This window comes from Lissotriton vulgaris, chromosome 7 (genome assembly GCF_964263255.1).
Source record: "Lissotriton vulgaris chromosome 7, aLisVul1.2, whole genome shotgun sequence".
NCBI lineage: Eukaryota > Metazoa > Chordata > Amphibia > Caudata > Salamandridae > Lissotriton > Lissotriton vulgaris.
This window is the reverse complement of record NC_141695.1, coordinates 343,250,916-343,277,374: the sequence shown is the minus strand read 5'-3', so window position 1 is coordinate 343,277,374 and position 26,459 is coordinate 343,250,916. Positions and strand designations below refer to the sequence as shown.

Sequence of the window (26,459 nt, the reverse complement as noted above, 5' to 3'; positions counted from 1 at the left end):
AAACAGTACTTAACAAAGGCCCCCAATTTTCAGAGCGCTACTTACTGCATGACGAAAGTGACAGGCAACTTACCGGCGGTTCTGAAATGAAAAGCAGTGACAGCAGTGTTAGTGTGCTATTCTTTTTAATAATAAAAACATGCAACAAGATCAACAAATCTGTACAGTGATAAGTGTCCTAAATGATAACTTTCTTGGGTTCACCGTCAGGCTCCCCGAAGACAGCCCAAAGCTGGTTCCCTACAATGGTTTCTCGCTCAGACTTCATGACAAAATGTTGGTTCCTGCTACACGGAGCCCTCCCTCAAGGTCTACAGACTCAACACCTTACTGCCGCCAATCTTCCATCAAAATCAGGCAATCAAGGCCAGCCCATACAGGGTTTTCATGCTTTTATCCCCTGTTGCATGAAACGTGTTCTGGTTTAGTTGTAGAAGTTACATCTGACACAATGCTAACCTACAGAATATTAGTCTATTGTGCCCCCTCCGCCCCTTCTGTACACAGTCTGAGAACATGGTAGGTCTGAGAGTGAGCTGGCAAGGGGCAGCTGGACCTCTGTTGTGAGTAATGGAGGGTGGGCTTTCTTCTGGGTCCCACCCAAAATGTAGAGAACATGGAGAGTGCTCGAGACCTATCCCCTTAGAAAAACCTGCAGCGGTGAATGACCCCAACTAAGAGCACCAGGAACCCGATGCAAATCAGAACACTTTCTGGCCTCGTCATGGGTATTGTATGCTACATAAATTCTAGAGTACAATAAGAAAAAGTACCAACAAAGGGCAAATAAAAATGTCCCAAATCAAGGCGTGATAGGGGAGGTGTGGCGTCACTTGATCAGAGGCTTGGCAGGAGTCAGTAGAGAACAGAGCCAATCCCCACTAAGTAGTAGGCGTGAAAAAACCCACATTGTCGACCAGGGTAATCTATGTGCCTCATGAGTGGGGGATTTAATGGATTAAAGAAATAAATGATCAGCCTTCCAATGCTAGTTGTTCACTATCAGGTAAAGAATAGGATGACTCTGAAGCAGGCGCGGGTGCCCTCCGCACTACCCTTGGTTCTGTACGTCAGTGGCTTCCATCCTTTTAGGCCGTCTTTGCTCCAGTCCCCAGAGCAGGCCTTGTGTCAGAGCTGACCTCCTTTGCCCCTTGAGTGAGCTTAGTGCGGTGCCCTCATCAACCCACTCTCTGTCGTTCACTCTAAGCACTCTCATCTTACTACTCACCACAGGTGTACTGAGGGCAGCAGTATTCTTCCTCGTTGGAAAACGATCTCAAGGTATATCCAGCGGGACACTGCGGAGGGGAGCAATCCTGATGGCACTCTGATGGATGGACATACAAAAATAAATGCATTAAGAAATGAGTGCAACTCAAATCCAGGGTGCTTGGCACACCGCGCGCTGTATTCAATAATTTAGGAGGTGCTGGGTGCTAAGTACAGGCTGTGTCTGGTGTACCCTCTGCAAGGGTGGTTAGTGCTCTCTGTTGGGCTGTGACCGTTCTCATTTATGCACTGATGGTCAGTAATGGGTTACAATTGCTTTCTTGTGTGCAGAGGCAGTCAGGGCTCACTGTTGTGTGCCGCCCTTACTCCTGCGTGGCATGTTTATCCTGTTCAGGCTGTGACACTACTTCTAAAATTCCTTCAAATATTTTGTGAATTGATTCACAGTACGAAAACGACTATTTCAGTTATACAAATGTTTTATATAATTTTCCTCGGAGGTGAATAAAAAAAATTCGAAGACATTCTCTCTTTGGGCAAGAAAGACGAATTCAGGTGGCTTCAGATGAACATAATTCGAAAAGATACGATCAACCATATGCAAAGAAACAGATACATGCGCGCGCAAACACACTCACACACACACCCCGTCCATTTCTGTGTTTTTCCGTTTTAGCTCCCCTACTAATTGTGGTTTGCACCTACAGCAAAAAAGCGCTGAACCATTTACATCAAACTTGGTATAGAAAGTAGAACTATACTCATAAATCAGACTTTCTTTAGGTGTAAACCCATTCACTAGTTTTTGAGATGTAGAGTTTTAAAAAAAAGTTGCAGATTATGGGTTTAAAGGGTTAACATTTTTGTATATCTGTCCCATTTAAAACTGTGATTTTGAAAATAGAGAATCCTGTCAAATCCATTTTTAATGAAATGTGGCTGGCTGATTAAGGTTTATTTTTAAAAATGTTATGCCATCTTGAAAATATACATTTTTGTAAAAATGTAATATTTCGCACTGTGAAAAAACCTTTCTACAGCAATTGGGTGAGGGAGGGCACCATAAGAGGTGCGGCACTCCAGAAAAGTGCCTGGGACACTTAAGGGTCTATTATGATGGCGGGCGGACTTTGTCATGCAGGCGGTGGCGATCCGCCCGACATCATGATAGACCCCTACGTTGTGGAAAATAGTGATAAAAAAGTCAAACAAACACTCAAGTTCATAGCAGTGGCTATTTTATGCCTCTGAAAAAGGGCACAATTTTTTTTAAATTGAAGCTAAAAAAAATATATGACAGGATTCCCCGTTGTGCACAGCGAAAGGAAGGATACAGTAGGATTTAAATGCCTGTGGAGGGTTGCGCTATGTTCTGCGGCCAACCCCTGCTGCCCTCGGCCTTCAGCCAGTCCCTTTGGTCAACCCCACTGCGCACATCTGTGAGCCATGTGCAGCGGGGAAAAGCCACCTGCAGTGGGTTGGGCGCAAGGCCTGGCCACGTGCCACACCCTGCAGCTTGTTTCCGAAGTTCATGAACAAAGGTTGCGTTCAGTAGGAGATGGCCATGGAAGATCCACAACAGGGGCTTCGGGCCCCAACCATAATGTTGAGGTTGTTTGCCTTTGATCCATCCTACTATGGCTCTACAATCTGGGGCAAGCACAACTCTTTCCACACTTCACTCTCATGGTAGCGGGGTGAGCAGTCACAGGCAGGGCAAGGAGGTAGTGTGGGGTGTCTGAGTTCATAACTTAATCAACCAAAGAAGCAATAACTTCCGTGTCCAACTCAGTCCTTGCCTTTTTGAGAATATAAAATTCTTTTCGATCAAGCAGCAGTATTAAAGACTGTACAATTCAATTTAGGATACAAACGAGTGATCCTGGGGATAGTTTCTCCCTTGAGACGTTATACCGGTTTGAATTCCCTCCATGCTACTCCAATCCTGACTGACTTTTAGTCGGCTGGTCCCAACAGTAATTAGTGCAGAAGCATGAATCAGGCTCAGGCGCAGTCTCGAATACTCCCATAAGTCAAAAGCACACCCGGTTCACATTCTTTAGTCTCTTACAGCTGGTGGTGTAGAGGGTCATGTGAACGTTCTTGATGCTTCAGATACTGGCTCTTCACCCTTTAGCCAAAGGAACGCGGACAATATTCTTCCACTGTCTGAGAAGCTGTCATCATCCTTCAATCTGCTTATTCAAAATGGATCTCACTGGATTCAGTTCCCAGACTCCTTTACACAATAAAGCACTAGTGCTGCCCATGTGCTACACACAAACCATACACACACATATGCAGTCACAATACACTCTGGATGGCAGCACCAGGTTGTAGGCAAACGCATAACAACGGAACATTGTATAAAATGACCAGTAAACAACGTTTACCACAAATCTTTCTCCCTGCAGGGAATCACAACGCGGTCGTTACAATGACTGCGTTGTGATTCCGCATACCATTACTCCGCGAGTCGGAACAACGACTTGCGGAGGGGGGGAGGGGGAGGTGTTGGATTTGAAATTCAACACCTTCCCTATTGTCTGCACAGACTGGAGTTGGAATAGTAAATTATACTATTCCAACCTCCAGCGCCCCCTCCGCTCCAACTTGTGGAGTAATGGTATGCGGAATCACAATGCGGTTGTTGTAACAACCGCTATGTGATTCCCTGCGGGGAGAAATACAGCAGGATAATGTCCTAAATTCAAAATTGCCCTATAGGCTACACACTCTTAGTATAACAGAAAAAAAAGTTCTGGCTTCTCTATCATTCTTCAAAACGAGGCATGGCGTCACCACCACTTTACGTTTTAACTCAGGACAGGGACAATAGATAAGGCCCAGGTCACAGATAAAGTCCAGGTGCCTGCATAGTCAGAGACAGGCATAGGGCTCTGAACACACACTTAGATCAGCATAACTCTAGGTCTAAAACAAAGTCAGGATACCAGACATACGCGCTGTCCGACCCTCAAAGCGGGGGAGCACAGCAGTATCCCACGCAGGAAAAATACTTGCTCCAACATATATATATGTTTATATATATACATATATATATAAATATATATATATATATATGTATATATATATATATATTCCAGAAACCTGACGAAGTCCATGCCTGCGCCTCTTCGTTAATGGCGGGCCTCGACGGGGTTTCGCCTTGCCCCATTAAATCCCAAAATTACCGTCTTAAGTCGTTTGGTGACAGAGAGTCGGGCCTCGACTCTCTGTCACCAAACGACTTAAGACGGTAATTTTTGGATATATATATATATATATATATATATATATATATATATATATATATATATATATACCTCCAGTCATCCATCCAACTCCAAGGAGAAAGTGGCACGTACTCATGGTCGGTGAGTATAAGGCTAATTTATTTTGTTCAGGTCTCCCACGACCCCGCAATGATAGAGAGACGCGTTTCGCCTGCGCAGGCTTTATCAATCTCCATATATATATATATACACATAGCGATCGTTCAATAGATAAACCTATGGCGGGGTGTTCTCCCAATGCCTGTTTCAGGTGTCTCCCCTAGAACTCCACACACCTCAGCGTGCCCCTACGGGGCATTCAGTTCTCTTGATAGTAATCAACTGAAGGTATTTGCTAAGAAACTCACCACACTTGTAGTCGGGGCAGCATTTTTCCTTCCCTGAGCCTTCGCTCCAGTCCTCGATTGCAGTTTCACCAACCCTCTTACACTGTGGAGGGCTGCGGCAGATCACACCCTGGCATGGGCCCTGCAATGAAGGAGACAGAGCACAGAGTCAAGAACCCACGCTTGTGGGGTGTGTTATGGAGTCATAATTCAGAGTTTTATCGAAGCTGCAATCCACATGTGTGGACCATTTGTGCTGTTTCTGTCCCGTAGGAGCAGTGAGTGCTGAATAAAGTTGGCCGTGCGTACCCGCAGTTCTCTGGTGAACCCATGTGTTATATTTTGGTTTTATAAAACATTAGTAACAACTACTAGTGCCCATGGAGGAATGTTGAGCACTATGGGAGCTGAATCACCTCTCTGCGCTTTAGTTTTAGTGATGGATCAAGGGGCTAGAGGCATATGCTGCATATGTTGGTGAAAGCTCCTTATGCACGTGCGTCTGAGTGTGCTCCATTGGGGACAATGTGGAGGTCAGTGTGGGGAGAGTACAGTCACACGGCCAAGAAAGGACGGGACTTTTCTAACATAATGTTTGAATCTATCAGCCCTAGGCCACACATGAACCCACACTGAGTGCGCATGTTGAGCTTCCTAGGGCTAAGAGTGTGAGCACAAGAGGATCAATTTGTGCAGCGCAATCAAATATCTTTATACGAACATGAATTACATGCAAAATGAGCCCTTCTGGGATACTAAGTAGTTGACTTGCTCGACAATGGACTCCCTCGTGCATTTGGCTTGTTGTGATATTGAACCAGTGCATGGGCATCAGCTATAGAGAGTAGGCCCATCCAGTCTAATAGATTCTCGAGTCTAGAATCTAGTAGACTGGATGGGCCTACTCTCTATATAATCTAGACCCTTCTCCCAATCCATGCTGCAGTGCGTGGCCACGTTGAGACCTTGCATTCCTGGGTCATGATTTTGCCTACTATCCGCCCAGGCGTCTTCTTCCCCTCCACCTGTCACGTACTCCCTACCACGTACTCTTCACTTCGGTTTGTGCCGCTTCACTCATTTCTTTACATCTGGGTGGATGTTATTGTTAGCCTCTGCCCCAGAGACCCTCCCACGGATTGCCCGGGACCCTGTGGTGCTAACTGAGGAGACCAGCCACCCACACGCGAATAGTGTGAGCCTCGTGGGACGCTGCCTGTCCCCTTAGTTTCTCTGTGTTATGCTTTGTGCAGCTGCCTGGTACAGAGTGGTCTGGTGACCTGATAAGGGGTGATCTTTTAAAATGTTCATGAGTTTTTGTAGAATATACTTTTAATTTTACTATGAAAATATTATTACTTTTAAATGTGTTAGGTCGTCTTCAGAAAAAATGATGCTGATTAAGAAGCGGGCTTGAACTATCCGGTTGGTTCTATTATTAGAAGCACCACTTGTTCATGAACAACATTGGGGTTAGGTTTCTAAGATTATGCTTATGAAAAATCCTAAGTACATGCAACGTTTTCCCGTCTAGGCCTTTTCATTAGGGTGGGTGTAACTTCCTCCACTTTCCGACTTGGCTTTAGTTTGCTTTGTGGCTTCTACAAGGGACAAAGTGCTTTGGGCTGGTCCAAGTATTTTTGCTTTCAGACTTACAGCACAACCCTCTTGAACTGACCTTGAACGGTTGGCCTAGCCTCCCTCCCCATCATGTAAGTCTTCGCATCTACCAGTCTTGTATGATGGGTAGGAACTGATAACAATCGCTACTCATAAGCCAAATATTAGTTGGGAACAGATTTATGACGAATGTCGATGGTCTCTCTGCCCATGACTATGGTAGAAGAAATTCCCATGTTTAATCACAAAACAGCATCCTCAAAAATCCACCCCGCCTCCACTGCCAACATCGCCCAACCGCGGGAACCCTCTTCAAACTTCATGGATAATGCGCATGAAGCCTACCACAGTGGTTGTCGGAGGTGGTCCTGGTGTTTTCGGAGTCGGGGTTGTCTGGAAAAAAATGGGCACTGTTAGCATTAGAAGTGAACTGATATTTGAATAAATGAAGAATATTTCATATAAAAATGACACCGCGTTCAGTACGAGACTTAAAAAGTGGCTGACTTGGAGGCAATTGGTCCGGGTTTCCAGTAGAAATGGTGGGAAAGTGGGAAATTTGTGAAACAAAAATGCCAGGGCTTTCATCAGGAGGCAGCTTGCACTTGCTCATTTCTCCTTTTAGTGCCGCCAAATACAGAAACAACTACTAACCATGAAAATGGGGAGAGGATATGGCGTAATGGCAGAGCTGCCGACTTCAGAGCTGTGGAACCAGGTTTAAGTCTCAATGTCGGCTCAACATCCTGTAATTCTGGGCAGATCACTTAATCTCCCTGTAAATGAATGTGTCCTTAACTGGTGCTCATGAATAGTACCAGTGTTGATCATTAACTGCTGGTGCTGAGCACCGGAAACCACCGGATCAATTTAAGCACTGGGTGGGACATACAAACATAGACACACACTCAGGCACATACAAGAGCTCCATACGCTCTCTTAGAGCTTCATTTACTTACTGCACAAAGAAAGTTTCGGGTGACTTACCACTGGCACTGAAATAAAAAGCAGAGAGAACAGTATTAGTGACGTCCTAACGTCAGTAAAACGCTACATATAGGTATGTTTGCCCCCTCCTTACCCTCACAGTGGTTTTCTGAGTGTGTGAAGTGTAAATGCCTTAACCTATGTATTTCCTTATTTAATACTTTTACCAACCCATATACCCTCATGAGTGGCTTCTTAATTCTATTGAGGCCAGTAACAGCAATTACCAATCCCATCGGAACTGTGAGATCCACTGAACTCTTAACTTTCGCCCAGAGATTATTCTCCAAGTGAAAGGTCGGCCAAAAAAATGAGGACTTCCCAGGAAAATCGGATTTGGAAGTGCTGATTGCCCTGCTAATTCTGAATTTCTTAGTGGACCCTCAGGTACTACCTCAGGGTGCGCTGGTTAAATTGTACCAGTAGCTCTGGGGGTGGGAACAATCTAGCCTATTTACTGGGCCCCTCATAATAACATAACATAATGTGTATTTGTAAAGCGCACGTTCACCCAAGGGTCTCTTGGTGCTGATTAACAGATGTTTATTTGAAGACCTTATTGGTAGCCAACAACTCTTTACCATGCTAAGATTTCATTTCCAAAGGACTTCAGTAACAAAAATACTTTAGCAACAATTCCCCAAACACGGATCCGATTTGAGAGTAATTCTTAAATGCATGCAAGACTTCAACTTGCAGACTAATCTTTTGGGTAAAGCTAAGAAACCGGCAGTGTTTTAGCAGATGTCATATTCTGATGGGATTCGCAACTTCTATCACCAGTTCCATCAGAATTGAAATGCCACTAGTAAGGAGGGCCTTACATTAAACATAAAGACATATATATTTTTTGCAGGCTCCTACAGACGTCTGAAAGATCAAAAGCTGTTTTTATTAACATTCAACTAGGGACCGATAACAGTAATTGTGATCTTGAGTGAGCTAGAGGGGCCAGGTTGCTGGAGTCCCTGCACTAATGGTCAAGAAAGAGAGACAATTGTCTGCAGTCAGTGTGAAGGGAGAGACCCAGAGAGCAAACACAAGGAGATGATGGACGGAGCGCTGAAACCTTTCAGTCGCTCCCTCCCCAGTCACAGATCTGGGTTGAATCCATCATCGTTCTTTAGCTCACTTCGCCACCTCAGTTCAGACCCAGCTATATGCAAAATTGACCCTGTGCCTCATGCAAACAGTCCGGCCCCAGCTGCCAAGCCAGGTCTTCCCTGGTCCAGACACCAGCTTCCTGGGACCTGCAGTCAGTGTGATGAGAGCGACCTAGAGAGGCCAAGTGCTGCAGTTAATGTGATGGGGGAGACTCAGGGAGGCCAGGTGCTGCAGATGGGAGAGACTCAGAGAGGCAGGCGCTGCAGTTAATGTGAAGGGAGAGACCCAGAGAGGCCAGGTACTACAGTTAATGTAATGGGAGAGACCCAGCGAGGCCAGGAGCTGCAGATGGGAGAGACCAATAGAGGCAGGCGTTGCAGTTAATGTGATGGGAGAGACCCAGAGAGGCCAGGTGCTGCAGATGGGAGAGACCAAGAGAGGCAGGCGCTGCAGTTAATGTGATGGGAGAGACACAGAGAGGCCAGGTGCTGCAGATGGGAGAGACCAAGAGAGGCAGGTGCTGCAGATGGGAGAGACCAAGAGAGGCAGGCGCTGCAGTTAATGTGATGGGAGAGACCCAGAGGGCCAGGTGACGCAGTCAGTGTTATGGTACAGACCCTTGGAGGCCTAGTGCTACAGTCAATGTGATGGGAGAGGCCAAAGGGGCCGGGTGCCACAGTCAATGATTTGGGAGAGGCCCAGAGAGGTCAGGTGCTGCAATCAGTATATATGGGAGAGATCCTAAGAGGCCAATACATCCTCCTCGGTTCCAACCTCACCTGATCAATTCGTTGCTGTACTCCTGCTGCCCCAGTCCCTCCTCTTCTTCTATGCTGCATTCCCCATAAAGTCCCCCATGCTTCTTTTTACCAGAATCACTCCGAGCTTCCCCTACTTCATGTTTGTTCTTCTGCAGTTACTTTTCAGCCTCCCTCCTCCCCCCACTGCTAGACATTGCTGATGGATCAGATTAACATCAGTTCTCTAATCCCCTTTGTCTTGGTGCCCTTGCACCGGCAGACATCACAGCTGACTCTGCTTCAAAGCTCTTTTGCAATGTTGGGTGCACTTTCGTCTTAGCATCTGAGGTCTTGGCCCTCCATCCCATGTCCTGGCCCAAGCTACTTCTCTCAGTTAATGGGCATAACCCTCTCCGTGCTACTTACCACAGATGTATAGAGAACAGCAGACACTTTCCGGGTTGGGCACCACTTCTCTACGATAACCATTGTCGCAAGTCGGAGCTGGGGAACATAGCTCACACACTGATGGAAAATAAAAATGCATAGAGAGGCGTCAGTGCAGGTCACACACAGAGGTGTGAGACATCCAGTGCTCTACAATCAACAAGTCACAGGTCAAAGGCATGTCTGAGATCCTCTGTATGGAAAGGCCATGTGCACTCCTGTGGTCTCTGTGTACTCCAGATGCCAGTAACTGAAGTGCCATTTGATACCATCCCCTCTTGAGATGTATATTCTGGGGCCGCACTATAGGTCCTTGTGCATTACATTGACATTCGATAGACTGACTAAAGCAGAAGTGATCTAAACCGGTCCATGAAGACCAGCTCTGTGTCCTCCTTTACCCATCTTTTCCTTCTCCTTTCTACCTTCACTCCGTCATCCACTCTTCCCCTTTTCCTGTCTCCTCACTACCCTTCCCAATGTCTTTCTTTTTATCCTCCATCTTGCGCTTCCCCCACAACCCTTGCCCTGACTGCAGTCAGTTTTACTTTCCCCACTGTGTGCTTCCCCCTCCATAAAACACCCATCGTTCCCTTTGCCATGCTCAGTGTTGCTCTTTCCTCTAGTGTTTTCCCCCATACAACCCCCAACCCCTACTCCACCCAAGAACATTGGTAAAGTCAAAAGGCAAGACCTATTGGCTTTGCCAAGGCCTGTTTATTACCGGCATCAGAATGTGCACTACCACACACCGCCCCACAATTTCCATTCTCACATCCCATTCTCAGTTTGGGATTTGATACTTACCACATCTGTAATGGGGACAACACTCAACCTCAGGGTCAACCCGTGTCTCGAGGTGAAGTCCCTTTTCACAGACCGGAGGTGGAGGACACTCTTGACAGTCTGAAGGAGGAAGAGAAAACAATTAACATTAGCGACCTGTAAGTGCATTCTGAACCCAGCAGGGCCAGTCCTACAGCGCACGACATCCGACCCATTACTAGCACTCGGGACTCACTACAGGTGAGGTGGGAAAGAAGTGGCTGTCACTGATTACCTGTGCACAAGGCCAGTTTGTGCTCAGTGCTTTTCCTAGGGGTGGAAGGGAAGGGATTGATAAAGAGTATTCAAGTTTATTCAGGATTGTGCATGTTTTACATCTGTAAATAAAGTCCTGATTTGAATACCAATTCACACTAGCAATAACACTGCTAAAATGTGTACTACTACCTTGGATGCAGTTTGGAAAAGTTGTGCTGGTGGGACGGGCACTCGTTTTTTTTAGGCCTGGGGTCTGCCACATTGCTGCAATGACTCATTATGAGTATAGGTGGGTGTAAACGGAATAACCATGGGCGCACTCCTCATGTAAATCTGCCTTCTGTGGTACATGGACATCCGGTAAATGAGCAGTTATCCAGAGCCCGCACAACCTGGCAACACATCGGTTATGTTTTTGGATGGCCTCTAGGCGCTGTTTTGAGTCTCAGAGGGCCTGGTGAGATATTGTTCTACCAGAAGGTGCGCTCTCTGGTTTTGTGACCTGGTGTGACCCTTGTCTGGTTGATTTTACCCTCAGTGGCGGTATGCCCTAGTACCGTTCTGCTTCTGTGCCAGTGATAGTCTTGATAGACCCCCCTGGGAGCAGAGCATGTGAAGTTGGACCATATTGCTCCCCAACATCATGAAACATCGGAGCTTCACGAGGCTGAAGTAGTTTAAGAAACACGAGGGCAGAAACATCACACAAAGTAGGTTTTTAAGAAGAAACCCCCAGCAAAACCTTAGCTTTGAGGGAAGAATTCTTCCTTTGGAAAATAGACCCACTGGCAACGCTGTGGAAAATCCCAAAACACCACAACTCAAGTGTACCCAACTACAACAGTGGAAAGACTCTACAGAGCCATACGCAAGAACCAGGGTGCTGAAAGGTGTACTGGAGGGAGGTTTATTGGAGCTCTTAGCTTTGGTGATCATTTTGTGAAGAAGACATTCTTAGCCCTCCCCCACCAGCCAACATTTCGTTTCCTCCAAATATCCGCAGGACCCCTTAGATTCTCAAAGGTCTGTCTCCTTCTTCAATGGCTCTGGGCATGACACTGTTGTCTGTGTCTAACCTCAAGCGTGGAGCGGCAGCGCGTAGTAGTGTGGCTCACTAGTTAGAGGCGGCAGACCCGAGAGCAGAGGACGGCCCGGGACCAGGGTTCGATTCCCGGCGCGGCAGGTTTCTGGACCAGGGTCAGCGGACTCGATAATTCTCTCGCCTCGGTGCCCACTCTGATCAGCGATCACACTCGGCAACTCTGGGCATTAGCTTGCCTCATCTTCACTAACGGCCCCACCAGACCGCCGGGGATGCCTGGTCTCACCCTGGAGATACCCATTAAGGGACCATCTCTCAGGGAAGCCAGGAAGGGTTTCGCAGCGGTCGAAGCGCCTTGGGACCCTCCGGGTAAGTAGTGCGCTATATAAATGCCTATACATACATACATACATACAGTCAGTGCCGGGTAACTCACCACAGATATAGTCGGAACAGCAGTCGTGGTCATCGGAGCCGGAGCCGGAGCCGAAGCCTAAGCCGAAGCCTTCATCTTCTACAATTTCAACTGGAATTTCCCCTGTCCTCTGGCATATTGGAGGTGGGGCACACGTGATGCCAGTGCACTGCAGAGGACACAGATCAAGGACAAAACTGTGAGACGCCCAACAGTGGCAGGCTTGTTTTCTCGGTACATAGGTTATTATTAAAGTTACTCTTTCTTTACTGAGGGGAAATGATGTACCATGTCCGAAGAGGCTGGACTGCAGCTCCTCTTTAAACTAGTCACATTGCTACAATGTCCTCTCTCATTCAATGGATCGGACTGAATGTCTCCTCTCAAGCTGTAATGGAGGGAACAGTGCTTACTGAACACTACAATGGTCAGAATGCTGCTCCTTCACACTGAATTGAGTACAATGTCCCTCACTCACACTGGAATGGATTGAATGCCCCCCTCACCTACTAGAATGGACTGAATGCCCCTCTCACCCACTGGAATGGACTGAATGCCCCCCTCACCTACTGGAATGGACTGAATGCCCCTCTCACCCACTGGAATGGACTGAATGCCCCTCTCACCCACTGGAATGGACTGCATGCCCCCCTCACCTACTGGAATGGACTGAATGCCCCTCTCACCCACTGGAATGGACTGAATGCCCCCTCACCTACTGGAATGGACTGAATGCCCCACTCACCCACTGGAATGGACTGGATTCCCCCCTCACCCACTGGAATGGACTGAATGCCCCCCTCACCCACTGGAATGGACTGAATGCCCCTCTCACCCACTGGAATGGACTGAATGCCCCCCTCACCCACTGGAATGGACTGAATGCCCCTCTCACCCACTGAAATGGACTGAATGTCCCTCTCACCCACTGGAATGAACTGAATGTCCCTCTCACCCACTGGAATGGACTGAATGCCCCCCTCACCCACTGGAATGGACTGAATGCCCCCCCTCGCCCACTGGAATGGACTGAATACCCCCCTCACCCACTGGAATGGACTGAATGCCCCTCTCACCCACTGGAATGGACTGAATACCCCTCTCACCCACTGGAATGGACTGAATGGTCTCTCCGATTGGAATTGACTGAACGTTTCTCTCGCCTGGAATTAACTAAATGTCCCTCTTTCACTGGATCGGACTGAATGTCACTCTCACACACAGGAATGGGCTGAAAATCCCCTTCTCATATTGGAATGGGCTGAATCCTTCTCATATTTTAATCGACTTAATGATGTTAAGTATACCGAGTTATGAAGGATGAGAGACTGAGTCAGCCCTACTGTGATTCAAACCTGTGGCCCACCGGTTGTCCTCTGAAGATACGCCGGATATTTGTCTTTCCCATGTACATGGAATAGTTCAAAGTTTGCCTGAGTTAATACCTGTCTGAGAAGGGTAGGATCCCAGTTCGCAGTGGCGCAGAGGTGCGCCACAAACATAATGCTCAGGCAAAGGCCCCCATACTCCGAATTTTACTTACTGCATGTAGAAAATGTTGGGCAACTTACCAGCGGTTCTGAAATGAAAAGCAGAGATAACAGTGTTAGTCTCCTAAGTGCTACTATCCTCCATTAAACCAATTACAGACAGGCATCCCTGCCACACTATTAAATACCCCCACCCACAGCACGACTCTAGGACAAGTGTGTGAAGTGTAGCCCAGAGGATATAGCTGTAAAGGCCCATTCCCACTTGTTTACATTCCGGAGTCAGGTGGCCTTATCAGTGGCGTGGCCTGGGGGTCATGGGTCCTAGTGAAGCATGGCTATTGAGCCTCCCACCTGGTATTAAAATACTGCAAGAAATGAGGTGGAGTGCGGCCCTTACAGCCCTGAACCCGGTATCACTGCACCTGCTAGAGTAATGTTATTTACGGGTCTCCAAGTTCGTCATTGCACTGGTCTTTCCTTCTCGCCTCCCTACCTCCACCCCGCTCTCCTCTCATCTCCTTCATCCATTTATGCGCTCCTCTCTATCCCCTTCCTCGGTCTCTTTCTTCTCTCTTCTCTGCCTCTCACTCATCCTCATCTCCTCCCCCCATATCTCCTTATTTCTGGTTCCTTTCTGTTCCTTTCCCCTCGCCCACTTTACTCATCCTTGTCTACTTTCTCGCTCAGCCTTCTTGCCGTCCTCTCCCTTCTTTCCCTCTCTCTGTCTTTCATCCATTCCCTCTCTCTTGTTATTTTTCCTGTATCCTGGACTCGCTCTGAACCCCTCCCAATGCTTAATTTGTATATCAGTAAGTGTCAGGATCTCGTCAGCAGCCCACTGCAGCTGGCACCGCCCATTGCCACTGACAGCGCGGACGAATGGCTTGGGCGGCAGGTATTAGTTGTAAGAAAAAAAACAGTTGTTATGCTCATCTGTAAATTGCACAAACAGTGCCACCATGTGACAGCTATCATAAGTGCCGGGATTGACAATTAAGTGCTGGTGCTGAGCACCGTGAAACCAGTGGCTCAAATTATGCACTGACCCCTCCCCTTGAAAAGTAAACACAGCCAAGTCCCAAGCATGCACTTAGTTTAAAAAAATATGATCACAACAGGGAGCCTCTGAAATAACATTGCTTGTACATGGCAGACGGCCCCCTCCCACCTCGGCCCTGGTGCATTGCATTGGTTTCACAATTGTAGCTACGCCCCTGATCCTTATACTTGGCTTATGCCACAGTGTACTTCTAAGCTACTACAGTGTAGTTATAACCCAATATTATGACATGGCCTTAGTGATGTCTGTGGTTAGGTGCCCCTGCGTTTCCCATGGCTTGTGCAGATCAGTCGTTGAAGTCCATTGGCCTTGTTGCACTCTTCCATGCGTCTGACGTGTCACTGACGCCGTGAACAGCAGGCCCCTGCCTGTTCCCTCCCTTTCTAAGGCTTGTACTGGAACTTACCGCAGACGTAATGAGGGCAGCACTCGGTTTCTTCGTTGATAATGGACTCCATTTTCAATCCCGGAGGACACACGGGGGCTGGAGAACAGGCCACAGTACACTCTGATGGAGAACACGGAAAGGGGAGAGAGAGTCAGTGCAGGCCTAACCCAGGTGCAAAGGATTCTGTCTGTGGCATCTTGGTAGCAGCAGGGCTGGAAATGAGGTGGGTTGAAGAGACGGCCTAGGGCCTGGGTCGGTTCTGTTAATGTGAGGGAGAATGCCTTGGTGCAAAGCTATCAACTGTGCAGGGGGCAGAGATGGCAAACCATTCTCTGCCTTTGGGCCTGGACACTCCTTGCATTCCCCAAAGACGACAGTGCCCTGCTTAATTCTGTCAGAGATTGCCTGGGTGCAACTACGTTTAAAGAATCAGTGTGAGCTACAATAGCTGATGGTAGCCTGAGAGCGGAGTCAGAGAGCAACCGGATGGGCACAGAGATCTGAGATAGTGAAAGGCAGACTGGACTGGCCCTAGTGCAGCTGAGAGACAGACTGAATGGAGAACGAGAGAGTGAGCGGTGGTCAGGAAGATGCATGAAAGCCTGAGAGATCGACCCTAAGAACCGAGTTAGAGATGGCTTAGATGGGTCCTCAGAGATGAGATTATGAGAGACGGGTAGGTGAGACAGTGAGAGATGGATGGATGGATGGACCTGGAGTTCAGAGATGGGGATGGCTCAGAGGTGTCCCCACAGACGAGACAATGAGAGAAGGATAGATAAGTCCTGACACCCGTGTTAGAGATGGCCTAGATGGGTCCTCAGAGTTGAGGCAGTGGGAGATGGATAAATGAGTCCTGAGCCAGATTTAGAGATGGCTTTGATGGATCCTCAAAGGTGAGACATTGAGAGATGGATGGATGGACCCTGAGTTCCGAGATAGGGGTGGCTCAGATGGGTCCCTAGAAATGAGACAATGGGGGTCAGATGGATTGGTCCTGAGATCCGAGTTAGAGAAGACCTAGATGGGTCCTCAGAGATGAGACAACGGGAGATGGATAGATGAGTCCTGACACATGTGTTAGAGATGACATAGATGGGTCCTCAGAGATGAGATAGTGGGAGATGGATAGATGAGTCCTGACACCCGTGTTAAAGATGTCTTTGATGGATCCTTAAAGATGAGACAGTGAGAGATGGATGGATGGGCCCTGAGATCCTAGTCAGAGATGGCCTAGATGGATCCTCAGAGATGAGACAGTGGGAGATGTATACATGAGTCTTGAGACCCGAGTTACAGAATGCCTAGATGGGTCCTCAAAGGTGAGACAGTGAGAGATGCATAGATGGATGGATGAATGGATGGATGTATGGATGGATGGATAGATGGGCCCTGAGATCCTAGTCAGAGATGGTCTAAATGGGTCCTCAGAGATGAGACAGTGGGAGATAGATAGATGAGTCCAGAGACCCGAGTTAGAGATGGCCTAACCTGGTCCTCAGAGATAGGACAGTGGGATATGGATGGCTGGGCCCTGAGATCCGAGTTAGAGATGGCCTAGATGGGTCCTCAGAGATGAGACAGTGTGAGATGTATACATGAGTCTTGAGATCCGAGTTACAGAATGCCTAGATGGGTCCTCAAAGGTGAGACAGTGAGAGATGCATAGATGGATAGATGAATGGATGGATGGATGGGCCCTGAGATCCTAGTCAGAGATGGTCTAGATGGGTCCTCAGAGATGAGACAGTGGGAGATAGATAGATGAGTCCTGAGACCCGAGTTAGAGATGGCCTAGCCTGGTCCTCAGAGATGAGACAGTGGGATATGGATGGCTGGGCCCTGAGATCCGAGTCAGAAATGGCCTAGATGGGTCCTCAGAGATGAGACAGTGTGAGATGTATTCATGAGTCTTGAGATCCGAGTTAAAGAATGCCTAGATGGGTTCTCAAAGGTGAGACAGTGAGAGATGCATAGATGGATGGATGAATGGATGGATGGATGGGCCCTGAGATCCTAGTCAGAGATGGCGTAGCTGGGTCCTCAGAGATGAGACAGTGGGAGGTGGATAGATGAGTACAGAGACCCGAGTTAGAGATGGCGTAGATGGGTCCTCAGAGATGAGACAGTGGGAGATCGATAGATGAGTCCTGAGATCTAAGTTGGAGATGACCTTGATGGGTCTTCAGAGGTGAGACAGTGAGAGATGGATAGATGGGTCCTGAGATCCGAGTTAGAGTTGACCTACATGGGTCCTCCAAGATGAGATAGTGAGAGATAGATGGATGGATGAGCCATGTGATCCGAGTTATAGATGCCCTAGATAGGCCCTCCGAGATGAAACATAAGCGATAGATAGATGATTCCTGAGACCCGAGTTAGAGATGGCGTAGATGGGTCCTCAGGGATAAGATGGTGAGAGATAGGTTGATGGCACCAGAGATCTGAGACAGAGATGGACTGGATGGAGAGAGGGAGAGATGGACTGTCACAAGTGACAGCTGAGGCAGTGAAGGAAATGGATGGTCCAGGAAAGCTGAAACAGTAAAAGATAGTGTGAATGGGATATGAGATTGAGATAGTGAAAGACAGACGGGACAGGCCCTATGGAAGCAGAGAGGCAGATTGAATGTACAATGAGAGAGTGACAAGTGGGTCGACCTGAAAAAATGCAAGCTGGGCCCTGAGAACCGAGATAGAGATGGATTCGATGGGTCCTCAGGGCTGAGATAGTGACAGAGGGATGGATGGAGCCCGAGCCAGAGTCAGAGATGGACTGGACAGGGCTGTGAGCTGAGCTAGGGTAGGTTAAACTGGTGTGGTCCCTGAGAGCTAAAACACTACTTGACAGTGTGGGTGGGCTGTGAGACTGAGCTATGAAAGCCAGACTAGATTCTGATTGACTGGTAAGACGGTGAGAAATGAACTGGCAGAACCCTGAGATTTGAGGCATGAATAGGTGGACTCGATGGAACTTGAGAGATTGAGGGAAGGGCCGGGCAGCTCCTGAGAGCGGATACAGTGAGATCCAAAGTGCCTATTCCGTGGAGTTGATACACCGAGACATGAGGCTGCGAGAGATGCATTCCCTGCTCTTGCACAGGTGAGGCAGTGGGGGGTGAGCTGGATGAGACAGGAGACAGTGACTGATGCCCTGAGGCTCTCACAGCTTTCTTACGTCAGGGGAACAGTTGTCTGGTTCTAGATCTCACTGTTTGTGGTTTTTCTTTCGGTGTGTACAGAGTGGGTCACCTGCAGCCCTCCACATGCAATGCTACACTGTGCTCTTCTCTGCCCGCCTTCAGGATGGACTCAGTAACTCACCGCACACAAGCTCAGGACAGCATTCGTCTTCCCCTGAACCGTCCGCGGGGACTAGAGTTTGACCCATCTTCGGACATTCTGGTTCGGGACACGCATCAGCGCACTGCAGAGGACAAGGCACAAGAAGAAAAAGTCTCAAACAGAGAATGTCAAAGCTTTCCCAGAGCCTGCGATATTCTGCTCCTCCTTGCTGGATATCTAAATCCTGGGGCAAGAGAACCACCCACGTACAATACAGACCATTGATAGCGTAAACTACGCAACACAGACTTACTGTGCAGAACGCGTGCAAAAATAAAGTTGTTCCTGAGAAAAGACTTTGTTATTTATGGCTTGACCAATAAAGATGTATTAGTCCTTTGTAGCCATCCAGTATCAGCCCTTCACAGCTGTGCTGCACCTGGAAACCAGAGCACCAGATATCGCATGAATGTTATGCATTTTCGTGCTGCCCCATCTTATTGCGTAGAACAAAAAATTAGAAAAAGTATTGTCGGAATGGGTTCGATCCAAGTTATATTACTTATTTCCTCAAAAGATTTTGGACACTGTGGCGCCCCACTGAATGAAAACTATGCCCGGTGAAGCAATGTGTGGTACTACGCTACCGACAAGCAACACATATTTATTATTAAGGATGCCCTTGCAGATACAATTGTCATATTCTAAGGCCATTTCTTTGAAATGACACCATAGAAATGTGTTAAATAATCGCAGTTTACTGCCTGCGCTGTAACTGATTTCCTGATTATCTTGTTCATCCAGTCAAGACTGCCTATTGTCAGACATTCAGTTTCCCATGTTATCCGAGACAAGGTAAAATAGCCCACTCGAGCGCGGCATAATGCTGGGTCCCCAGTTATGTGCTGAAGAATGTAGTGGTTTACATCCTAATTTAGAAAGTGAAACTTTCCATGCAACCCAAGGGCAAGTGGCTCCAACATGTAGTAAAATATTGGAGATATCACAATAACGATCAATGGCAAATATTACAGTCCTCAAATTGCACTAATTAAAAAGTTGTAAAGATGATAGATGCACCCCGCAGGTCTACGGTTCCAACCTGTACCACCATCCTGCATTACAGGCGATGGATGCACCCGCAGGTCTACGGTTCCAACCTGTTCCACCACCTTGTATTACAGGCGATGGATGCACCCGCAGGTCAACGGTTCCAACCTGTACCACCATCCTGCATTACAGGCGATGGATGCACCCGCAGGTCTACGGTTCCAACCTGTTCCACCACCCTGTATTACAGGCGATGGATGCACCCGCAGGTCCACGGTTCCAACCTGTACCACCATCCTGCATTACAGGCGATGGATGCACCCGCAGGTCCACGGTTCTAACCTGTACCACCATCCTGTATTACAGGCGATGGATGCACCCGCAGGTCTACGGTTCCAACCTGTACCACCATCCTGTATTACAGGCGATGGATGCACCCGCAGGTCCACGGTTCCAACCTGTACCACCATCCTGTATTACAGGCGATGGATGCACCCGCAGGTCTACGGTTCCAACTTGTACCACCATCCTGCATTACAGGCGATGGATGCACCCGCAGGTCCACGGTTCTAACCTGTACCACCATCCTGCATTACAGGTGATGGATGCAACTGAGAGAGCGCAAATTTGAATAGAAATTATGTATAGGTCATATTTACAAGCACATCGTATAACGTAGGAATGAAATGTATATCGTAGTGTGAAGTTGACGCTTATAGCATATAGATAACCGATATAATCCAAAGTAATATAGGAAATGTAACTGTATTCACTTTAGAACATGTATTAGATTTAGAAGGCCCGTATACGTAGTGGGCTGATGTAGAGATGGTGTAGAAATGCTTACGAAATGTAGAACGTGCAAAGTAGAATCCATGTACGTGTGTAACTTTGAACGGAGAAACGGAGAAATGTAACGTGAAGAAATGCGTAGAACGTATAACACGATATAGCAAATGAGAATATAAAGTTATACTCTATGTAGTTTGTATTCTATGGTGATGCATTCACTTATATTCTATGTAAAGGATTTGTTAAATACGAATATATAAATGTGTGTTAAAGGTTACACTGGGTAGAAGGCTTTTTTTGAGAATGTAGAAAGGTTTAGGTCATTTGTGATTTTAACCTGACTGACCAAGGGTTCGCAGGAGTGTAGTCCGCTGTATGTAATTTAATGGGCTCACAGGAGTCGTGAATAGCCTTGCTGTGAACATGAGAGCCAAGAAGTCTAGCACTTGTTAGATTTAAGGTGACAACGCTGGACGAGGTTTATGGCCTGAACGTGATAAGAAGCGCTTGGAATTTGAGACTTGTTTTGAATGACCATTCACAGGACCTAGAAGGGTCAAAGAATTTCAGTTGTAAGTTAAAGTCTTGTTTAAGTTCATATGACTCTTGATTTGAAAGTGTCAGTTGAAGTCGCCAATAAGAAGATGAAGATGACATCTAAAGAAGAAAGGTCAACTTAGCGGACGGCGAAAGAGATGAAGCAATGGACGAAGCTAGAAGCTGACATCATCGGGGAAAGTCCGTGGTGGGCGTCAAGGGGCGTTCCACCCACACTGGGATTGTGTATTTTAGGGACAGCACCCCGGGGAGGAGGTAGCAATTGGAGATTAGGAACAGCAAGGGAATTGCTCAAGAGAGAAGGGCAAGGGTAGATGACTTGAGCCGATGCGCTGAGAAAGATCAGAGCGTAAGAGAGCAGTAGGCCGAGGACCCTTAGAGAGCGGATGGGTAGGCAGAGAGGGTACTGCTTCTTAAACTTAAGTTACCTTTAGAGGCTAAGAGAGTTTGAACTTCTTTGGGAGTCAAACTGCTGACACCTTTTTAGGTTAGGAACTTGCGAAGTAGGGATGTCACATAGCATAGAGTAGGGACAGATTTAACGTGATATTTTTCTATTTCTGTAGATGACGCCAAGGAACCACTTCACATCGAAGCTTTAAATTTACTGATTCTGGAATTGATTTTGTATTCTTTTTGTATACGTTTTGAGATTTATCCTGAGAAGATTGTATCGACATATAAATTTGACTTTTATATAAAACTTTCAAACTTTATCAGTTGTAAGTGGTTCTTCCGAGTGGTGTCAATTAATGGGGTTTGTCCAACCTATGCGGGGGTTGTCTTTTACTCAATGACAGATACTAGCGATCCAAAATAGATGAATGAGATAAGTTATTAAATTGATCATAAATTGATATCAAAATCTCATTCCCCGCAGTTGGTAGCAGAGGATGGTTATCTTCTTGAGGAAGACGACCTAGGCCAGGTTTAGTTTACCCCAAGGTCCCTAGTCATCGACGACCAGAAGAAGAATCCCAGCCGAAGACGGTACTGACGGTGTGTCGAGAGAAAAGCAGCAGAGTCGGTCGAGAGTGAGTATAAGGGTCATGCGTTGTAAGATTGCGGTATTTTATGTTGTACTTGTGTTGTAATGTCAAGCGGAGTTGAATGCCTGTAGTGTGATTGAGGGAAGGTTGTGAGCGCGCGCAACCGGATGAAATCTTAAGCTCCAGGGAAGGACTTAAGTGGTTCGGGTGTATCGAACACCCAGAGTAATTTGTCTACCATTGAAAGGGAGTCATGAGGTACCATTGATTTCCCGACAGACCGATGATAGGGGGAGCGTAAGAGTGAGTGAATGAGTAACGGACGCTGGTCGTACGTTTACTGTGTGTAAGTAACCTATCAGTTGAGGCGATCGTCTGACCGTAAGAGGGAAGACGTTTCGTCAGTTGAGGTGACAATTACAGTTAGACTGTGGCCGTACAGTCAGAGAAAAGTGATCGCTTGGACGGAAGTAGTCATTTTTCAATGTATGAATGAAAACGCATGCGAAATCGTGAGACGAATTGAGAAAGAAGGAGAATTGCTGCAAGAGGAAACGAGTGACGTCAGCATAGAACCGCGCTGAGATTGGTTAGTTTGTCAGACGTCAACGAAGAGTCGCACTGAGATAGGCCGATTAGTGAGAGCCGCGTAGGGATTGGTTGGTGGTTGTCAGTGGGACGTAAACAGGAAGAGTAAAGGGAAAAGTGTAGATTGGCGAAAATGAAGTGTTTTAAGAGTTTAAGAGCACTCTTTAGGAGAAATAGAAGAAATGTATATGCCGGAGAAGAAGCTCCACCGGAAGGCACACCAGCTTATTATATGGCAGTGAATGTAGGCTTGCACTCGATATTATGGATTTCCGAGTGGAATAAGCTAACTGAAGGGAGTAAGGAACTGACGTTTCCGAGATTTGGAACGTTTAAGCTAGATGTGTTGAACGAACTAAAAGCGGTAATGCTTGCAACAAGACCTCTACCGAGGCCAACACAGTTCGAAGCACTTAGTGTATGGTTTAGAACAGCACACGAAAAGAGCGTAAAGAGGCGTCAAGAAAGAGTGAGAAGATCGGTAAAAGCAGTGCAGGATGCTAAATGGGACGATGAAGCCAAAAAATGGAGGGTACAAAAGATAGAAGCAGACAAACTGTACCCGATGCTAGAAGTTACGGGAGAAAGGAAACCTCAAGAGGAAGATGAGGAAAGCGAGACAGAAGAGGACCTGATAGAGAGGCTATTGACGGATAGACCACCTCCGTACAGCGGAGGGGCCGCAAGTCCTATATTACCACAAGAGGACGGAGCTAGATGGGGGGAATATAAATCGATCCCAGTAACAGAGTGGGATGCCAGGAAAGAGGAGGAAATACCTCAATCTAGTTCCGAACAGAGAGTAGTGGGAAGATTCGTGGTCCAGAAAATGCCAGAAACGCAACATGCAAGGTCCTACCAAATGCCAGATGCTCTACAAGTACCTGTTACCATAGGCCCTATCGTGTCAATCTACAACCCAGAAGGGGTCCAGCAGGAGGAACAGGCACGATGGGATAGGGAAAGGGCAGAGATGGAGAATAGGGATCCTCAGAGGCAGATACTAGCACCGAGGAGTCGGAGTACTCCATTAGATGCAGCAACAGGTCCCTGGGTAGAACAAGGGCGGCAAAGAGGGCCAATGGACTTAAGGGGACCAAAACCGAAAACCCATAAAGAATTAAGGGAATACCTGAAAGAATGGGATACTGCCGAAGAGGCTCGGAATAAAAGTTTAGAAACAGGAGCAGAGTGGAGAGATCAGGATAACCGGATCCTCTCTCATTGTGGAGCTGGCGAAAGCAGCCCGGAGTGGGAGAGAGAGAGTCAGGAAAGCAGAGGAAATAATTGTCCTACTAGCAGCGGCAATAGGCAAATGTGCGACGACAGGAGTACAGGGTGTGGCGAAGTGCCTCGCGTCACCTTTAGTGAAGGAGAACGAAGGACGCAGGAGTATCGAAATACTTTCAGATGCACTCACCATACCCCGGGTGAAACAGCGCAACATTGGAATCACGGGAACATGGAGAGTCGTGAAGGGTCTCGCCATGCATCCGGTGATCATGGGCGAAGTCATGAGAATATAGGGAGTCGCGAAACGTCTCGCCATACTTCTGGTGATCAAGAACGAGATCGCGGAAGCATGGAAGGCCATGAAGGACCTTATCGTTTATTGAGCGACACCAGACAGCAAGAGAGTTACAGTGATTTTGAACAGAACGGTGGATCCTATCTCAGATCTGGAGAAACCGAGCCAAAAAGACGGAATGTAGGGATGGGGGATGGAGTAATGTTCCACCACACCCCACGGGAAGATGGAAAGGCTTGGGATCTAGAGAGGTGGGAACAAAGGGATGGAAAGAAAACTCCTCATAACTCACCTGTGTTTAGGCGTAGGGCGCATAGTGGAGGTGAGAGGGGTATGAGCGAACCACCTAGGACTGACATACTGAGAGCTGAAATAAAAGCAAAACGGCTCGATGTAATGAGTTTGAAGTCAGACCTAGATGAAATCATTGATGGCACAGTGGCAATAGAGAGATTAGAATTGTACGCACCAGATGAAATATTGTTCTTATCCAAGGATGTTACTCGGAGAGCGAGGTCAGCTCATGAAAATTTATCTAATTTGGCAATTAGGTATATGATAGACCTGTCACGAACCAAAGCTTTACAGCCCAATCATAGGCTGAATTGCACAGACCTAGATCTGGACGAACGTAGAACGATTGGATTAAGAGTACACATACGGGAACTAGTCATGTGTATCAGAATATGGAGAGATCTGGATAGATGGGAGGAAAAATGGTCTAAGAAGGGATCTGTCAGAAGAAGTACAATGGTGAAGTCCCAGGACACAGACCTAATGCGAATGGAAGCTTTCCTTTTGCGAGAAATCGCGAACGGAAACTACGTTCACGTACCCTGGAGTAGGGGGGATTTGGCGGCATTTACCAATTCCTTCCCAAAGCTTAGAGAGAATCCCGTTGAGTGGTACAAGCAGGTAGAGAGGTTCGTGAAGATCTCTAAGGTGCTGTGGATCGATTTGAACACATTGTTCGATATCGTAGTACCCGGAGATTTGTGGACGGCATGCAAACTTAGCGTTGAATGGCCTACCTGTGAGCCTCCGAGAGATGCCAGGACAAATGGTCCATCAGACAGAGTCATGGAAAAATACGAAAGAGTAATAACATGGCTAAAAGAGAAGGTGCCAGTACAAGACATAGATTGGGTTAAGATAGACCGAACAACTCAGGAGCCCAAAGAGACAGTTCACGAGTTCTATGAGAGGCTACTGAAAGCATTTAAACAATATAGTGGGTTAGACGTAATGGATCCTAAGGACATAGGACAGTTTGTGTCGAAGTTTGTTTTAGGATTGAGACCAGACATAAGCCTAATGATACAACAGCATCTGATCTGTTGGCAGAACAAACCTTTAGATGAGATTCTGAGGTATGCAAGGTACTGTAGCGATGAAATAGATTCGAAGGCAAAGAAACTCAAGGAAAAATTAATGCTGGTACAAATGCAAGCAGCTGGAAAGGGTGGACAGCGGCAACAGGGAACAGGAACGCAAGCAAAGAAACAGAATAATCAGAGCAGAGATGAGGAGGAAAGACCAAGACCGAGAATGGATATCGCGACACTGAAAAAGACAACAAGGTGTCATCAGTGTAACGAAGTGGGACATTGGCGACGCGAGTGTCCTTACAATGTTGAGACAGGGGAATTAGAACAAGAGGAGGAAGAGGTACAGAATAACGTGGTTAAGGGAGCCGCAGCCCCGAAGGGAAAGTTTATCAAAGGGGGGACTCAGACTCCTCGAGCCCCGTTTCCTCAACCACCTCGCATTACAAATGGAGGGAAAACCTATAGACAAATGCCATTGTTTGTAGGAGGAGAGGAATGCTACTACGTTGATCCTCTTACAGGGCAACGAGTGAATAGGGAGGAAGATTGTACTCTAGGAGCAGCCCTGGAAGTAGATCAGAGAGGACCATACGTAGAGGCTGAAGTAGCTGGATGTCCTACAACCTTTTTGGTGGATACGGGGGCCACTCGATCCACGCTGAGATCAGCGGTAGTCCCAGGTCTGCCAATATCGGGAGAGACGATTCAGGTGGTAGGAGTCGCAAACAAGAGGATGACTAATCCTCTGACCGAACCAGTGTCAGTAAAGATAGGGAATTACAGTGACGAACATCAGTTTGTGATCTGTGATTCCAGCCCTGTGTGTTTGCTAGGAAGAGATATGTTGTGTAAACTGAACTGCACAATACATTGCACACCTGAAGGAGTAGAAGTACAGACCAATGATGAGGATGCCGATTTTAAGGTTGTAAACTCGCAAGAGTGCGTGGAACTATATCCTACCTTAACAGTGGAGGAACTTCCACAGGATTTGAGGGAGAAAGTGTCAGCTGAGGTGTGGGATTTTACTGGAGAAGAAATAGGACTGATTAAGGGAGTAGAACCAGTAAAGATCCTGGTAAGACCCAATGCGGAGTATCCAAGAACTCCACAATACAAGTTGACACCAGAGACGATTGCAGGAATAAA

General features: G+C 47.2%; 2 long non-coding RNA genes across 2 annotated transcripts; both read right to left on the bottom strand.

The window, feature by feature from the left end:
* Nucleotides 1-1,228: 1,228 nt before the first annotated feature.
* Nucleotides 1,229-6,939, bottom strand: LOC147701549 (uncharacterized). The gene is made up of 3 exons (XR_015297472.1): nucleotides 6,818-6,939; nucleotides 4,874-4,994; nucleotides 1,229-1,327 (listed from the first exon to the last, which is right to left on the bottom strand). It is a non-coding gene; the product is annotated as an uncharacterized LOC147701549 (long non-coding RNA).
* A 2,790-nt stretch (nucleotides 6,940-9,729) lies between these two features.
* LOC147701548 (uncharacterized) lies at nucleotides 9,730-12,418 on the bottom strand. The gene is made up of 3 exons (XR_015297471.1): nucleotides 12,273-12,418; nucleotides 10,558-10,656; nucleotides 9,730-9,828 (listed from the first exon to the last, which is right to left on the bottom strand). It is a non-coding gene; the product is annotated as an uncharacterized LOC147701548 (long non-coding RNA).
* Nucleotides 12,419-26,459: the final 14,041 nt, after the last annotated feature.